An 18,349-nucleotide genomic window follows, 5' to 3' on the forward strand; every position below is an offset into this window, starting at 1 on the left:
CAGCAGCAGCAGCAGCAGCAGCAGCAGCAGCAGCAGCAGCAGCAGCAGCAGCAGCAGCAGCAGCAGCAGCAGCAGCAGCAGCAGCAGCAGCAGCAGCAGCAGCAGCAGCAGCAGCAGCAGCAGCAGCAGCAGCAGCAGCAGCAGCAGCAGCAGCAGCAGCAGCAGCAGCAGCAGCAGCAGCAGCAGCAGCAGCAGCAGCAGCAGCAGCAGCAGCAGCAGCAGCAGCAGCAGCAGCAGCAGCAGCAGCAGCAGCAGCAGCAGCAGCAGCAGCAGCAGCAGCAGCAGCAGCAGCAGCAGCAGCAGCAGCAGCAGCAGCAGCAGCAGCAGCAGCAGCAGCAGCAGCAGCAGCAGCAGCAGCAGCAGCAGCAGCAGCAGCAGCAGCAGCAGCAGCAGCAGCAGCAGCAGCAGCAGCAGCAGCAGCAGCAGCAGCAGCAGCAGCAGCAGCAGCAGCAGCAGCAGCAGCAGCAGCAGCAGCAGCAGCAGCAGCAGCAGCAGCAGCAGCAGCAGCAGCAGCAGCAGCAGCAGCAGCAGCAGCAGCAGCAGCAGCAGCAGCAGCAGCAGCAGCAGCAGCAGCAGCAGCAGCAGCAGCAGCAGCAGCAGCAGCAGCAGCAGCAGCAGCAGCAGCAGCAGCAGCAGCAGCAGCAGCAGCAGCAGCAGCAGCAGCAGCAGCAGCAGCAGCAGCAGCAGCAGCAGCAGCAGCAGCAGCAGCAGCAGCAGCAGCAGCAGCAGCAGCAGCAGCAGCAGCAGCAGCAGCAGCAGCAGCAGCAGCAGCAGCAGCAGCAGCAGCAGCAGCAGCAGCAGCAGCAGCAGCAGCAGCAGCAGCAGCAGCAGCAGCAGCAGCAGCAGCAGCAGCAGCAGCAGCAGCAGCAGCAGCAGCAGCAGCAGCAGCAGCAGCAGCAGCAGCAGCAGCAGCAGCAGCAGCAGCAGCAGCAGCAGCAGCAGCAGCAGCAGCAGCAGCAGCAGCAGCAGCAGCAGCAGCAGCAGCAGCAGCAGCAGCAGCAGCAGCAGCAGCAGCAGCAGCAGCAGCAGCAGCAGCAGCAGCAGCAGCAGCAGCAGCAGCAGCAGCAGCAGCAGCAGCAGCAGCAGCAGCAGCAGCAGCAGCAGCAGCAGCAGCAGCAGCAGCAGCAGCAGCAGCAGCAGCAGCAGCAGCAGCAGCAGCAGCAGCAGCAGCAGCAGCAGCAGCAGCAGCAGCAGCAGCAGCAGCAGCAGCAGCAGCAGCAGCAGCAGCAGCAGCAGCAGCAGCAGCAGCAGCAGCAGCAGCAGCAGCAGCAGCAGCAGCAGCAGCAGCAGCAGCAGCAGCAGCAGCAGCAGCAGCAGCAGCAGCAGCAGCAGCAGCAGCAGCAGCAGCAGCAGCAGCAGCAGCAGCAGCAGCAGCAGCAGCAGCAGCAGCAGCAGCAGCAGCAGCAGCAGCAGCAGCAGCAGCAGCAGCAGCAGCAGCAGCAGCAGCAGCAGCAGCAGCAGCAGCAGCAGCAGCAGCAGCAGCAGCAGCAGCAGCAGCAGCAGCAGCAGCAGCAGCAGCAGCAGCAGCAGCAGCAGCAGCAGCAGCAGCAGCAGCAGCAGCAGCAGCAGCAGCAGCAGCAGCAGCAGCAGCAGCAGCAGCAGCAGCAGCAGCAGCAGCAGCAGCAGCAGCAGCAGCAGCAGCAGCAGCAGCAGCAGCAGCAGCAGCAGCAGCAGCAGCAGCAGCAGCAGCAGCAGCAGCAGCAGCAGCAGCAGCAGCAGCAGCAGCAGCAGCAGCAGCAGCAGCAGCAGCAGCAGCAGCAGCAGCAGCAGCAGCAGCAGCAGCAGCAGCAGCAGCAGCAGCAGCAGCAGCAGCAGCAGCAGCAGCAGCAGCAGCAGCAGCAGCAGCAGCAGCAGCAGCAGCAGCAGCAGCAGCAGCAGCAGCAGCAGCAGCAGCAGCAGCAGCAGCAGCAGCAGCAGCAGCAGCAGCAGCAGCAGCAGCAGCAGCAGCAGCAGCAGCAGCAGCAGCAGCAGCAGCAGCAGCAGCAGCAGCAGCAGCAGCAGCAGCAGCAGCAGCAGCAGCAGCAGCAGCAGCAGCAGCAGCAGCAGCAGCAGCAGCAGCAGCAGCAGCAGCAGCAGCAGCAGCAGCAGCAGCAGCAGCAGCAGCAGCAGCAGCAGCAGCAGCAGCAGCAGCAGCAGCAGCAGCAGCAGCAGCAGCAGCAGCAGCAGCAGCAGCAGCAGCAGCAGCAGCAGCAGCAGCAGCAGCAGCAGCAGCAGCAGCAGCAGCAGCAGCAGCAGCAGCAGCAGCAGCAGCAGCAGCAGCAGCAGCAGCAGCAGCAGCAGCAGCAGCAGCAGCAGCAGCAGCAGCAGCAGCAGCAGCAGCAGCAGCAGCAGCAGCAGCAGCAGCAGCAGCAGCAGCAGCAGCAGCAGCAGCAGCAGCAGCAGCAGCAGCAGCAGCAGCAGCAGCAGCAGCAGCAGCAGCAGCAGCAGCAGCAAGCAGCAGCAGCAAGCAGCAGCAGCAGCAAGCAGCAGCAAGCAGCAGCAAGCAGGAGGGCCTTATTTTTCGTCCCCTACAGGCCAAACCTCTCACAGCGATCTCCAATGACCCCTGTCTTGCGCTAGCTTATTCCAACTTGCGCCTGCAAATATTTCCCAATTTCCTCACCGCACCTAATTTTATGGGGGGAAGAAGAAGAAGCCGAGGTGCGGATGTCCCTCACACCGGCTCCGTGGTTTTTGAATGTTTGTGCAGCCGTCTTTGCCGCCATCACGGATTCAAGCACATCCCTGGATTTGTGAAGTCACCGGGAATTCGCGGACACCTTTCTTTAAGGTGGGACTTCCATTTTTGGACTTTTACTGGTCTTTCTTGGTGCAAGACCCAAGTAGGCCTACTGGCCCCGCCGGGCCGCGATGGCGGACACGCGCATAGAAGATGAAGACGCTACCGGATTAGAAGAGAATGAGGAAGATCTGGGTTGGCAAATTGTGACAAGCCGAAAATTTCCCTGCACCACAAGGATTGCTGGCGATGGGAAAACATCGCCGCAGAGCCAGCAAGAGCAAGGCAACAGCAGCAAGAACAAGGGACCTACAACCACTATGTTCAAATATCGGATTGTCAAGGCATCAAGGATGCCCCAATTGCCCGAGGAGCACAGCAAAATCACCATCCGCCCACGAGGAGGTCTCAATTTGAGCAAAGTGAGCACCACAGCGATAGGCGTGGCGATTATTCAAGCATCGGGCCTGACTCCGCAACAAGCCCGAGAGGATGTCGTTTGCCCTAACTTCACGCAAAACATCGTGGTGGTTACTGCACCAGATCCCAGTCATGCTGCCAGGTATGTGCGAATCAGGTCAATAGTTATAGTGGAAACCGAATATGAAGTGAACGCCTACGAGACAGCTCCGCATACCACGTGTAAAGGGGTGATTCGGAGAGTTGACCTCAAAGACAATCAGGCCACGATAACGAAGAACATTGTGCATGACTTTAATCCACTGGCATTGGCAGCCAAACGTAATAAATCCACGGGCTCGGTCATTGTTCTGTTTGATGGGCTCAAGGTGGCCAATTATGTCAGATACGGGTCGACCCTTGTAAGGTGCTACCTGTATAGGAAGCAGTTTGATGTCTGCTATGCTTGCGGAAAGATTGGACATCGATCAGATGTATGTCCAACACCGGACGTGGTACAGTGCAGAGGATGTGGAACTCAAAACCCGGAGGACAATCACATGTGTGTGCCTAACTGCAAATTCTGTGGAGGGGACCACCCAACTGGGAACAAGACTTGCCGACAGCGCTGCCAAATTCCATACGTTGTGCGAATTCGACGACAAGAACGCAACAGATCTGCATCGGCGGCGACATCAGCTCAGCTGCAATGGGATGCCCAAACGGGCACCAGGGGGCGCACGCGCTCAAGGAGCCCCACACGGTCAAGACGCCGCTCGCCGTCGAAGGGCAGAAGCCGCTCCAGATCACGTGAAGTGCAGGTGCGCTTCAAAGGAGGAGGGCAGACGCCTGGCGACAAGACGACATCTGGAACAACCTGGGCCGACAAAGTGAACGGTACTGTGAGGACTGCGAAGAGCGGTGCGGGGCGGCCGGTCGGAGATAATGATGCCAGGGTAGAACAGCTAATTAAAGTAACGTATCTGAGAAAGGCAAACAAAGAACTTAATAAGCAGGTTGTAGAACTTCGCAAGAACTCGCAGACTAGCTCCACAAAAGTAGCAATAGCCAAACCGGTGAATAATGACAACAGACAGGATGAAGAAAACACACCAGCTCCAAAGAAGCGGGCAATAAGCCCAGTAGAAACTACAGTGAGCTCTGCTTTGGAAGAGATCAAGGAGGCGATTAAACAACTTAGAGATGCCATAGATAAAACTACCTTCAAAGTTGATAAGTTATGGAAATTGAGACTGACGGCTGAAAAGAGGCTTACCAAAGTAGAAGCGCAAGGCGAGGACGACAAATACCTGCCCTCAGAAGCAGAAATCGTCAGATCGCTCCCTGGTGCGTCGGGGGGTTCTACGAAGCGTGCTCTAGCGGGTAGCAGTAAGGCGGGTTCTATAAGCAATGGCTAGCAGGGGGAGCTTTACCGTGTGGCAATGGAATTGCCGAGGATTTTATCACAAAAAATAACCTCTCATGAAGTTAATAAGAAACTCTCCAGACAAACGGAAAATAATTATGCTGCAGGAAACCTTGGCGGATGAGATTAGCCTATCCGGATACAAAGCGACATGCAGGGGCAAAGAACCGGGTAGGGGGCTAGCCACGCTCGTAGATAAGAAAATACCGTACATAGAACATGATTTGCGCCTTGGACTAAACAAATTAGAATACTTACTTGTGGAAATAATTTTGAAAAGGAATAGAAGCAAACCGCAAAGCCTCTTTTGTCTTAATGTTTATAGCAGCCCTAGCGACATGAAACAGAGTTTCAGGGCACTTCTTAATAAGAATATGGTTATTACTAAGCACGCTCCACTCATTATTGGAGGAGATTTCAACGCCCCACATCAAACCTGGGGATATCGCTGGAATACTAAGAATGGGGATGGACTCTGGCACCTAGCTACAAATCTTAATCTCTCCCTGATCACAGACCCAGCTTATTCCACTAGGTGTGGTACATCTACATGCAGGGACTCCCCCCCAGACCTTACATTTGAATCAAATTTAGTGAACTCCCATATTTACCTGGGTAGCGATCATTACATATTACAAATACTATTGGAAACACCAAGTAATGAGATAAAGCATTTTAACTACATTGACTGGGATCTTTTTCGGAAAGCAAGGAAAAGCAGAGCTGAGACAGAGACAGGAGAAAAGAAAACACTCCAAACTTGGACCACTCACCTCAGGGAAGATGTAAAGGCGGCAACGAAGGATATTACCACAGAGGAGGATATTGAAATCATGGACAGTAGGCTGGCGCACTTGACTGAAGCCAAACAATCTATGTTAAAAAGAGGGAAAACGCAACGGCTGAACAGGAGACTCAGGAAGCGCATAGCATTGTTGAATAGAGAGATTGAAGAACACTCCAGAAATTTACAGAAACAACAATGGGATGAGCTTTGCAATTCCATAGATGGTCGAATCAGACGTGGTGGAAATTGGACCTTACTTAGACATTTGCTTCATGAGAACGACACGAAATCTAATAGGAGAACAGCAGTAGCACGACTCGTCCATCGTGAGAGTCAAAACACAACGGAGGAGGCCATTCTGGATCGGCTTGCAGCTAAGTATTTACCGCTTAAGGATAGCAATGAGAGTACAGACGCGCCTGAATATACAGGGGAAGACTGTGAGCCTGTGGATCAAGACTTCACAGAAAGCGAAGTTCGCGCAGCCCTGTACGACGTCAACAGTAGATCTGCTGCCGGTCCAGATGGCATTTCCAATAGGCTGTGGAAAAATTTGGACGATGATTCTATAAAATATTTAACAGAGTATTTCAATGAACTCTGGAAAGATGGTGATTATCCAAAGGAATGGAGAATTGCTAACACAATTCTTATTCCCAACCAGGCAAGCAACTAAATCTAGATACTTAATGAAAAAAGAGAGCGCTACGAAGACAAGGACGAAAGAACAACGAGTACGACAGACAAGGCGCTACTTCCAACTAAATGTTTTTTGAAGAAACAGAACCTTAAATAGATGCAACCAAGGACGGCCCATCGTGACATCACGACCTCCCTATCTCTTCAGAAAAGCTATCTCCTTTTCGGTAAGCGTCACTGAAGGGCAACTAATGCACGTGCCCTCGGCCTTTGCAATGTAAAAAGCTTCCAATATCTCCCGTTCTAGTCTATCTGTAGACCATGCCAGAAACCTGGTGTCACGAAGATACGGACGGCAATTGTGACGTTTACAGTGTTCTGCCAGTGTTCGGAAGGCGACGAACCGGGCTGAGGTAGGCGTCTTGGAAGTATTTTTCTCCGGCAAGACCCACAAACCTGACTGCCCCTTTAGGGCTATTGTTTCTGAGAAGAAGACGTGGCAGATGCAAGTAGGGCACTACCTGAAGCGCCATTTATGCCAGTTACCCCTAGATGACCCTTTCCTTGTGCGGAGCTCTAGAGAAGTCGTGCTGACTTTAGAACAAGGAACTTGGAGCAATGTGTACGCGTTTTCACTGGACGTTGAAGACCTGTATTATGCGATTCCTCATGACGGAGTGCTCAGTGCCATTAGGAACAAAATCGAAGATTTTGGTGAAGTTAGGTTCAGTTGCGCAACTGGAGTGAATAGCGGCCAGTTTTTAGAACTGTTAAGCTTTTATCTTCATTCCACTGTCGTTAGTTTCAAAAACCAACACTATGTACAACGCAAGGGCATTTGCATTGGATCGTCGCTCGCTCCCATTCTTTCAGACATCTTTCTCAGCGCCTTTGACAAGTGTGTAAACATCAGTCTGAATCAGTCATGTGCTCCTTCTATAATGAGGTATGTCGATGACTACCTCGTGGTTCTTAACGAAGTTCCAGGGTCTAGGCTACAGATGACACTGTAGAATCGATAATTAACACATTTAGAAATGCTTCGGAGGCTCTAAACTTCACGTGCGAAAGGCCTTGTCATAACAGCATCCGCTTTCTGGACCTCAATCTCACTTTGATGAACACGCATGTCTGTTTCGAATACCAGCCGAGGTTGAACAAGCAGCTAATCTCATACGACACTGCGCACTCCAAGCTAGTAAAACGAGGAGTTGCAATGACTTGTCTAAAAGAAGCGCTAAACAAATCTTGCAGCCACAAAATAGAAATCAGTTTCAATAACCAAGTTTCAAGGCTACGTCTAGCCGGTTTCCCTTCACTATTGATCTCTAGCGTTTGCGACAAGCTTCTTCAAAAGATCAAACAGGCAAGAGAAGGCACTAACACAAAAAAGCCATTTGATAGGAAGATATTACATGTGATTCCTTATTGGCACAGGGTATCCCACAACCTCAAGAAGGTGGCACAAAGGCACAGTATCAATCTTCTGTTCAGTGCACCATGTAAGCTGGCCAAGATATGCCCTATGATGACAAAAGCAAAACGCGAACCATGCTCTAAGAAACACGCAGCGCAGTACACTGCTTGCAAAAGTAATGTCGTATACGAGATACCCCTAAGTTGCCAACAGGTTTATATCGGTCAAACCGGACGGTGTTTTAATGAAAGGGCGCGTGAGCACAATTGGGCCGTAAATAACAATGCGGGGGGCCATCTGGCAGAACATTGTAAACGTCACAATTGCCGTCCGTATCTTCGTGACACCAGGTTTCTGGCATGGTCTACAGATAGACTAGAACGGGAGATATTGGAAGCTTTTTACATTGCAAAGGCCGAGGGCACGTGCATTAGTTGCCCTTCAGTGACGCTTACCGAAAAGGAGATAGCTTTTCTGAAGAGATAGGGAGGTCGTGATGTCACGATGGGCCGTCCTTGGTTGCATCTATTTAAGGTTCTGTTTCTTCAAAAAACATTTAGTTGGAAGTAGCGCCTTGTCTGTCGTACTCGTTGTTCTTTCGTCCTTGTCTTCGTAGCGCTCTCTTTTTTCATTAAGTATGCTCAACCAACTCGCCCACATCAAGCTTCTGCTAAATCTAGATAACCTAAGACCCATATCGTTAACATCAAGTCCGGGCAAAACCATGGAGCATGTCATACTCAATAGACTGACTAAGTATGTAGAAAACAGAAATCTTCTTCCGCATAACCTGATCGGTTTCCGTCCTGGACTTTCCACTCAAGATGCAATGCTTTTAATCAAACATCACCTTATTCTTGCTAGCCCGCTGCATACGAGAGCTCTTCTAGGCCTAGATGTAGAAAAGGCCTGTGATCGCATCAAGCACAGGGCCACATTGGATATCCTCTCGGAGATGGGATTGGGTAAACGATTGCACAATATAGTCGAAGCCTTTCTCGGTCACCGTTCTGCTTGTCTTAGGTTAGGCGAACTCCAATCGACAACCCTGGAACTTGGGAATCGTGGGACACCACAAGGGTCTGTCCTATCTCCCATGTTATTTAATTTGGCAGTGTCAAAAGTGACTCGAGGTCTCGCGCAGATTGAGGGTATCCACTTTGCTGTATATGCAGATGATTTAACAATCTGGAGTGCCGAAGGTAATATGGGACAAACAGAGACCAAACTACAGGAAAGCATTTATGTGGTGGAAACAACACTTGAGGGAATGGGACTGAACTGCTCTGCTAAAAAATCAGAACTATTGGTATTACGGAGCAGTAAGCGAGGGCGCAAGCCGAGCGGATATATCCCAGAGAAAGAACCCCGCATTGACATATACTCCAAGAATGGAGAACCAATCAGGCAGGTGGAGACTATTAGAGTGCTAGGACTTCTCCTGCAAGCGGATGGATCTAATTGCAGGACGATACAACACATCTCTAACAAGTCAGAAGAAGTCATTAGGCTTCTGCGTAGAGTTACCAACAAGCATAAGGGGCTAGGAGAAGACAGTGCCATAAGATTGGTACATGCAGTCGCCTTTTGCCTCTTTTCATACGTGGCTGGCATGCTACAATGGACACAGGCTGATAAGAACAAGCTAAACGCTTTAATCAGGCGGCTTATAAAGACTGCACTAGGACTTCCCATGAGCACGGCCAGTGATAGCTTATTGCGCGTAGGGCTGCATAACACACTAGAAGAGATAGCTGACGCTCGACAGGTGGCCCACCAGGAGAGACTAATGGGGACACGACCTGGGAGGGCGCTGCTTGAAGAAATTGGCGTAGAAATTAACAACCACACCCACGAAGGAGAATTATTAACACAATTGCAAGCGGGACTACGAGAAACAATAAAGACGACCCCGTTCCCTAGGAACATGCACTCGACACATAACCTCGAGAGACGGAAGGCAAGGGCGAAGGCACTCCTTCAAGACATAGATCAACGTAAGCAGCAGGCGGTGTTCGTTGACGCTGCCTGGGTTAAAAATAAGGATGCGTATACCTCCGTTGTTGTAGACACTCAAGGTAACTTACGGGATGCCATCACCGTCTATACCAAGGACCCAACAGTAGCAGAACAAGTAGCAATCGCCTTAGCCATCCGGGCTAATCGGTGGACACATATTTACAGTGACTCTAGAACAGCCATACGCAACTTTACCAACGGATATGTGACACAGATAGCAACAAAATTACTAGAGAAAGTCAACAGTGAGAGGAATGAAATCCGCTGGTTTCCTGCACATCTGGGGGTAGTGGACGGAGCTCGGAGAAACCTCAATGAGGTGGCAAATGAAGCAGCACGAGGACTTTCTAGCCGTTCTCTTCAAGACCGAGCAACTTACACTTCACCCGGGGAACACAGGGATCGATTATTAACATATAACGAAATCACGAAGCATTATTATTTAAGCAGAAGAGAATACCCATTGCCACACGGTAAGCTTTGCAGAGCCCAAGCGGTCACATTACGTTTGCTACAGACAAGAACATACCCAAGTCCAGATTTTATTAACAGGATCTATCCTGAGAGGGACACTCAAACCAACTGTAATAAGTGCAATGGCATCATTACTCTTGACTACATGCTTTGGCAGTGCCCCGCGGTCTTCACAGACTGTGACAAGGAAGAAGAATGGTAACGGCAAATGCTACACAGCGAATCACTCTCTGACCAATTACGGGCAGTCCAGCAGGCCCGCGATGTGGCTGAAGGGCTCGGCCTGACAGTCCCAACGTGGGAGTGGCCCGCGTCAACCTATGGTTGACCTTCAGGACCAAATAAAGTTCTTCATACCATACCATACCTAATTTTATGCCGTCATCGACCACGCTTCCCTTCCCTTGGCACCCATTCTGTAAATATAATGGCCCACCGGTTATCTGCCCTACCAATTACATGGCTCGCCTGACGCCATTTCTTTTTCTTTTACTGTCAGCTAGAATATAGGATATCCCCGTATGCTTTCTGATGCACAGCTTTCTTCACCTTTGTCTTAAGGTTGCGCTTTTCGTTCTATAGCTCTTTGTGCGTTCCCTAACTTGTTTTATAACCTCTTTGTTAATCCCCACGTTTCTGATCAATATGGTATTACCCGTAGAATGCAATGATTGTACACTTTTCTTTTCAATGACAGTACTAAGCTACCCGTCAGGATACGGCAATGCATGCCATATGCAATGAAACCCATTTTTATTCTTCGATACATATCTTTCTCATGATCAGGATCCCCTATTATAATTGACCTAGATAAACGGCTCTATAGGTTGAGTGGCGACGGTTGAGTGGTGACGGATAGTTTCTCAGTTAAAGTCATCAAGCATTTGTTGCAATTCATCTACAGTGTTGCTGAACCCGAGAATTCCATCTGCAAACCAGTGGTTGTTATATTTAGAACCTCATAAATTGTTATAAAATTAAGTGTTAATGTTGCTACACGCGTGTGGTAGTTGATTGTTTGAACGAGGCGCCTGGGCGCCATAACTCGAGAAAAGAGGAGAAAGAACGCTCTCTGGCTTTCGAGTTGTCGAATGAACTGGCCAGTGCTGCATTATCCCTTGCAAATATATTTTGTAAATAGTTTCCAGTTTTAATCCTTCGTTCGCATAACATTTTGGTGGAGGGTGCCGTTCCCCGTCCTCGCTACGGAGCTCCACAGCGGCCGCACCGTCCTGCTTTCCGCCATGGCTCCCGGTGACGACACCTCGTCTCCTCCTACATCTACACCTGCGACCCCCACAACAACGTACGTTACGGTTACCAGTCCTCACGATCCTGGCATATTCTGCGGCCAAGATAATGTCGATGTCGCAGACTGGCTCAACCTCTATTAGCGTGTTAGTCGAAACAACTGCTGGGACCCTCTCATTATGCTAGCGAATGTCCTATTCTGCTTGGGCGGAACTCGTCGTGTCTGTTTCCGAACACACGAGGACGAGATCTCTAGCTGGGATGCTTGCAAGGAGAAGCTCAGTGACTTTTTTGGAAATCCCACCGGTCAGCAGCTGGCTGCTAGAAAAGAGCTTGCTACCCGAGTTCAGTCTTCTACTGAATTGTATGTCCCGTACAAACAAGACGTGCTCGCTCTTTGCTGGAAAGTTGACGAGAAAATGCCTGAGGTTGACAAAGTCGGCCAGGTACTCAAAGGCATCGCGGACGACGCGCTCAACTTGTTGGTTTTCAACAATGTGCGCATCATCAATGTCATTGTCAAGCAATACCACGGCTTTGAGCTCGTGAAAAGCCGCCGCGTTAGTCCACAGTTCTCCCGGCTCCCTAACACGGCTGTGACGTCGTTTTGCGTCGATCTTACCGCTTCACCACCTTTAAATGAGCACGTCACACGTATTGTTAGCCGCGAGCTTGAGGCCACAAGTCCTGCGCCATTCCATCAATGACCCTTGACCTCACCATTGACCCACCAGCCCCAGCGATGTCTGTCATTCAGGCCGTTGTGCGGCAAGAATTTGCAAACCTAGATTTTCCGGCTGCCTGCTCCGTCTCCCGACCTGACGCGCGACCGGTGCCGACTGCTACGCCTCACGGCAATCTGTATTCTTCTCCCAGCTACCGTAACCCTACCGAGTGTATAACTACGGATGACAAGCCCATTTGCTTCCGTTGCCTCCGGATTGGCCACGTCGCTCGCCACTGCCGCACCTCCTGGACGTCGCCGTATTCAAGCTCCTCTACCCCGTCTCCTCGCCCATATGCCAACCCGCACCGTTACTCGCCTCGCCGTATGCCTCCTGCCTCTGACGTATCCGTCGCTGTCAGTCGTCCTGCTCACTCCCCGTCACCTCAGCGCCGTCGGTCCCCGTCACCCCAGCCACGCTCCTATTCGTCGCCGATCAATTATGAACCCTCCCGAACGAAAAACTAGGTCATGCAGCTCTTGGAGGTAGTGCTGCATCACGTTCGTCCTGTCCAAATCCTCCGTTGACGCTCCTCACCAATACGAACCTAACTGAAGTAGACGTAGATGGTGTTTCGTTGACGGCATTAATTGATGCTGGAGCCCAAGTGCCCATAATGAGCGCTAACCTATGTCGTCGCCTCAAAAAAGTTCTTACGCCTGCCATCACTCGAGCCGTACGCGTCGCCAATGGCGCCACTGTTGCCGTCAGGGGTATGTGCACTGCTCGCATAGGAGTAGCTGGCCGCGAAGTTCCAGTCTTGTTCACCGTGCTCACTAGTTGCCCTCATGACCTAGTCTTTGGGCTCGACTTTCTGACGACGCATTCTGCCCTCATCGACAGTGCCACCGGTACGCTGTGCCTAGAGCTTCCTCTTCTTTCAGACGTTCGTCCCGAACACCCTCTTCACAACAGCGTTTGTTCGCTTACCTCAAAAAACCCTAACCTTCGTCGAATCGGCCTCACCGGCAACCGTGCCTGATGGCGACTATGTCGTCGCACTTATTCGTGTTGTCCTCCTGGCGCGCGACATCTCTGTGCCACAGTCCGTCGTAACCCTTGCCGCTAATCGGATGTGTCTCCCCGTTATCAATTTTGGCTTGAGGAAGCAAGTTTTACCTCAAGGCATAGTGACGGTCAGTGACAGACGACGACGTCACTGCTTTTGCAGCCGACGCGTCTCCAGATCCTCCTGATTACCCGCAAGGTGCCTTGAACCTCGACGGCCCATTACGTACCGCGGTCGCTGCAGACCTCGCACCTGACGAAGCAGCCACCCTATACCGCCTTTTGCTTTCCTACCGCGACATATTTGACACTTACAATCGACCACTTGGTCAGACGTCCCTTGTTAAGCATCGGATAAACACTAGTGATGTTGTTCTCATTCACCGCCGACCATAACGCGCGTCCATGGCAGAGCGGCAAGTTATTCAGCAGGAAGTAAACAACATGCTTGCCAGAGGCATTATTGAGTCTTTGGGCGTCGCCAGTCGTGCTCGTCAAAAAGAAAGATGGCACGTGGCGATTTTGCGTTGATTACCGCCACCTAAACGGAATCACTAAAAAGGAAGTTTACCCTTTACCACGAATCGACGACGCTCTTGATTGTCTTCACGGTGCCAAATCCTTTTCGCCCACCGACCTTCGATCTGGTTATTGGCAGATTTCCGTCGATGAGCAAGACCAAGAAAAGACCGCTTTCATCACTCCATATGGCCTCTACCAATTTGATGCCGTTCGGTTTATGCGATGCCGCCGCCACGTTCGAACGGATGATCGACTCTCTGCTTCAAGGTTTCAAATGGTCAACTTGTCTTTGTTACCTCGGCGACGTTCTTGTGTTCTCTCCTACATTTGAGACGCACCTTGAGCACGCCGCAGCTATCCTTGACGTCTTCCGTAAGGCTGGGCTCCAATTAAACTCATCGAAGTGCCACTTCGGGTGCCGACAGATTACAGTGCTAGGCCATCTCGTCGATGCTTACGGAGTACAACCCGACCCGGAGAAGGTTCGGGCAGTAGTGGCTTTTCCTGTGCCTCAGTCTGTCAAAGAAGTCCGGAGTTTTGTGGGGCCTTGTTCTTATTTCCGACCGTTCGTGAAAGATTTCACAGCGATCGCTCGACCACTCACTGAACTTCTGAAGAAAGACGTACCTTTTACGTGGGGTTCCGCTCAGGCTGCCGCGTTTTCCCGCCTTATCACGATTCTCACCAATCCACCGGTCTTGGCCCACTTTGAACCGTACGCACCTACAGAGGTCCGAACCGACGCCAGTGGTTATGGGATCGGCGCCATCTTATCGCAATGCCAACACGGACACGACCGCGTTATAGCCTACGCTAGCCCTCTCCTGACAACTGCAGAGCGCAACTATTTGATTACCGAGCGCGAATGTCTTGCTCTCGTCTGGGCTGTTTCAAAGTTCTGCCCATATTTATATGGCAAGCCCTTCTCAGTAATCACAGAACATTATGCGCGCTGTTGGCTTTCGTGGCTCAAGGATCCTGCTGGCCAGCTCGGTCATTGGGCCCTCCGACTACAAGGATACCCCTCCACAGTAACAAGTCGGGACGCCAACCCCAGGACGCAGATTGCCTCTCACGCTACCCAGTTGAAGACGCGACCTCGATCTACGTCTGATACTGAAACCGACACCTGTGTTCTCTCTGTTTTTCTACTGCTCCATGTCGCCGACTAGCAGTGCCGTGACCCGTTCTTGCGTATCATCATTGACCGCCTGGAATCGTCACTTGCCGACAGTTTCCTTCGCTTATTCACAATTCAAGATGGCTCTACCGCCACAACGTTCACTCCGATGCCCTGCAGTACTCCTCGTGATCCCGAAACACCTTCGCTCGGCTGTTCTCCACGAACTTCACGACCTCACCACTGCCGGTCACCTGGATGTGTCACGTACCTACGACCGGATCCGCCGACGTTTCTTTTGGCCAGGGCTTGCTCGCTCCGTTCGAAGATACGTAGCTGCGTGTGAGAAATGCCAGCGACGCAAGACACCATCGACGCTCCTTGCTGGGTACCTTCAACCATTCGACATTCCCGCGGAGCCATTCTTATGCTTTGGTTTGGACTTGGCCCTTTTTCTCTTTCTACCTCTGGGAAAAGGCGGATCGCTGTGGCCACGGATTGCGCCACGCGCTACGCCATCACCCGAGCGCTCCCTACAAGCTGCACCACAGATATCGCCGAGTTTCTTCTACGCGACGTGATTTTATTACATGTAGCTCCACGACAAGTTCTCACAGACCATGGCCGGGCATTCCTATCAAAAGTTATCGCGGTCATCGTGCAGTCCTCAGCCACGAGGCACAAGCTATCTACGTCATACCATCTGCAAACAAATGGCCTCACGGAGCGTCTCAATTTCAGACATGCTCGCAAAATATGTCTCTTCAGACCACACTGACTGGGACCTAGCTCTACCATTGGTCACATTTCCGTATAATTCCTCGCGCCACGACAAAGCCGGTTATTCCCCATTTTTCCTTCTGTTCGGCCGAGAACCAGCACTGCCCCTCGACACAACTCCACCCTGTTCACGCGGCACCAACCAGTGAATATGCACTGGACGCCATCGCCCGCTGCGCCCACGCAAGGTAAATTGCCCTTGACCGCCTTCTGAAATCTCAAGAGAGGCAAAGGCGCTTGTACGACCTGCGACACCGAGACGTGCACTTCCCGCCTGGTTCTGTGGTGCTTCTATGGTCTCCGTCGCGTCAGGTCGGCCTGTCAGAAAAACTGCTGTCTCGTTACACAAGCCCATACCGAGTGCTTTGTGCCGTGACTCCCGTCACCTACGACATCGCCCCTGACGCCCAATCTGCTTCCCAGTCCAGTGATATCGTGCACGTTACACGACTGAAGAAGTATCACCCTCCCAGTGATGACATTTAGACGCTCTGGAACGTCGCTTCAGCCGCCGGGGAATTATGCTACACGCATGTGGTAGTTGATTGTTTGAACGAGGCGCATGGGCGCCACCGCTCGAGAAAAGAGGAGGAAGAACGCTCTCTGGCTCTCGAGCTGTCGGCTGAACTGGCCAGCGTTGCATTATCCCTTGTAAGTATATTTTGTAAATTGTCTCCAGTTTTAATCCTTCCTACGGGTAACAATATAATTGCTATAAATTATAATTCCTGGTTCAATCACGAACAGCGTGCTGCATTTCATCACTATAAATCATGGTCCTTTCATTTCCATAAACGTCTCACCACACATTCTGGCCAGTTGTCAGCAGTGGCGTAGCAACAGGGGGCGCCGGGGGGCTGTGGGCCCCGTGTGCATGGGGCCATTTGGGGGGGGGGAGGTGTTATATACGTCTTAAGACACCCGAAAATTGTCGATATCCTCGCCTTCCTCGACTACACCCGGGGGGGGGGGGGGAGGGTGACAGAAGAGCTAAGGGCCCAGGGTGTCAGACGACCTAGCTAGGCCACTGGTTGTCAGTCCCTTTAAGGTGAAAAGCTTAAAGAGTTTTGTGGATCACATGATACAACGTTAACTACGGCGTCAGGAAGAATGCAGTCGACAGCCATATCGGCACGCGCAAGAACATTAAGCTAGGGAAGACACACTCGCTTTTTTAGCTGGCCACGCAGATCTTGTCAAGATCGCCCGCCCATTATATTGTTACAACAATTGATGATTGATTACGACGTGCGAGGGTGCTGCCGTTTTCTACCCACACAAGATTCCACTCATCTTCACGTTTGCGCGCCATCGCTATGCCCAAGAGCATCTTCATGAATTGTATATATCATAATGATCAACCAGCATTTATCACGCCTCACAAAGTAGACAACTAATGTTTTTCCTGCTTTTGTCTTTTATTGGTCGATGAGGATGAAGATTTTCTTGGCACACTGTGGCATACGTCTACATCGCTGCTCAAGGTCGGCTCATTGATAACTTATGAGGTTTTGAACGCGCTCGTCCTTTCTTGTTTCTCTTTAAAGCGAAGCTATGTCTCACTGATTCATTCATCAACGCCAAAAACGCACTGCAAGAAAGCGAACTTTCGCATCTGTGTAGAACACTACAGTTTACATTGGCAGTACCGCGTCAGCGTTGACTCGCCGTTAGTGCATGATAACGGCGCGAAGCGACGAGATCAGCAAGAGCACGATATGCGAACAAAGTGGAATGGAAGCTCAAGTTGCGTCTGCTAGGCATGACACCGCCCCTGTCGCAATTGACTGAGGTTCCCTGCTTGTCGGAGACAGCAAGTGCGCGTGAACCCGTGCTCATCTCAGGATCTCGAAAAATATCAAAGCCTCTTTCTTAAAGAAATGTGGTTGAACGCCACGCTACCCAGACGAACGGTACCCAGACGAACGGTGCAGCGCAAGGCAGAAGAAGAGGCTGCCGTACGCGAACGTAAGCGTGAGCACGATCGTGCCCGTAAGGCCGGTCCTGTGTATCGGCAACGGCATGCAGAAGCCATGTGGGAGACGCTTGTGCAGTCGAGATGCCTACTGGTCTTGCGATCTTCAGCGTGTACGTCAGACCGAAAACTTCTCGTTGATATGTGGAAACGTTCCTAGCAGAAACGATGATGACCTTAAAACCACATAGCACACCGATCCTCGTCTGCGGTGACTTTAACATCGATGTAGCCAAAGAGCACGGCAAATGGATCGAGAGTTTCATGCTAGATCGCTACTCCTTGAAACTGAAGACGCTACAGAGACCCACGACAGCAACACTCTTCCTGCATTGATCTCACGTTTGCCGGCAGGCTGTGTCCCGTTACGATGACAGAGACTCTGACCGTCTACCACAGCGATCATAAGGCGATAATCTGCAAGTGTAGAGTCGTCCGTGAAAGTGGCAGTGTGTGCGTGTAATCAACGACTACATGATCTAAAATAAAGGCTATGTAACTTAACGAAATGTATCTTCATTCAACTTTAATGTTCAAGAAATACAATCCTAAACAAGCAATCAACTAACATATGCATAGCATCGAGTCGCTCCGCATTTCCTGGGTTCGTTGCGTGGTCGTTGGCTTTGCACTTTGACTTTGATTCAGTTCGCATTGGGGGAAAGTTTCGGATTCAACCATCTTTCTTTAAGAAATGGGCTTTGATATTTCTTGTCCGTGTTTTAATAACTCTGTTTTCGTCAATAAGTCCATTGATAACATCGCCAATTTTCGACAATCTGTCAGGCATTCCGTGAGATTTTCGATCACATTCTTGATCTCGTGCTTCCTGTTCCGCGTATATTGCTCCGATTTTACTAGGTTAGTTTGGCATTCAGTCAAGTCCCTCTCAAGTGAGCTAACTCGCAACCGAAGCATTTCGTTCTCCTTGTGAAGCCGATTATTGAGGCGAAAGCTTTAATTGGCTCCTACCCTCGATGGCGTAGAAAATGAGGCTTGCGGTAGAGAAAGTAATGGAGTGGGCTCGCCTCACGCAGACACGTGCTCGTGCCACAGCTAGCGCGTTCGTCGTCCTCTTCTTCCGCGGC

This window comes from Dermacentor variabilis, chromosome 5, assembly GCF_050947875.1.
Source record: "Dermacentor variabilis isolate Ectoservices chromosome 5, ASM5094787v1, whole genome shotgun sequence".
Taxonomy (NCBI): Eukaryota; Metazoa; Arthropoda; class Arachnida; order Ixodida; family Ixodidae; genus Dermacentor; species Dermacentor variabilis.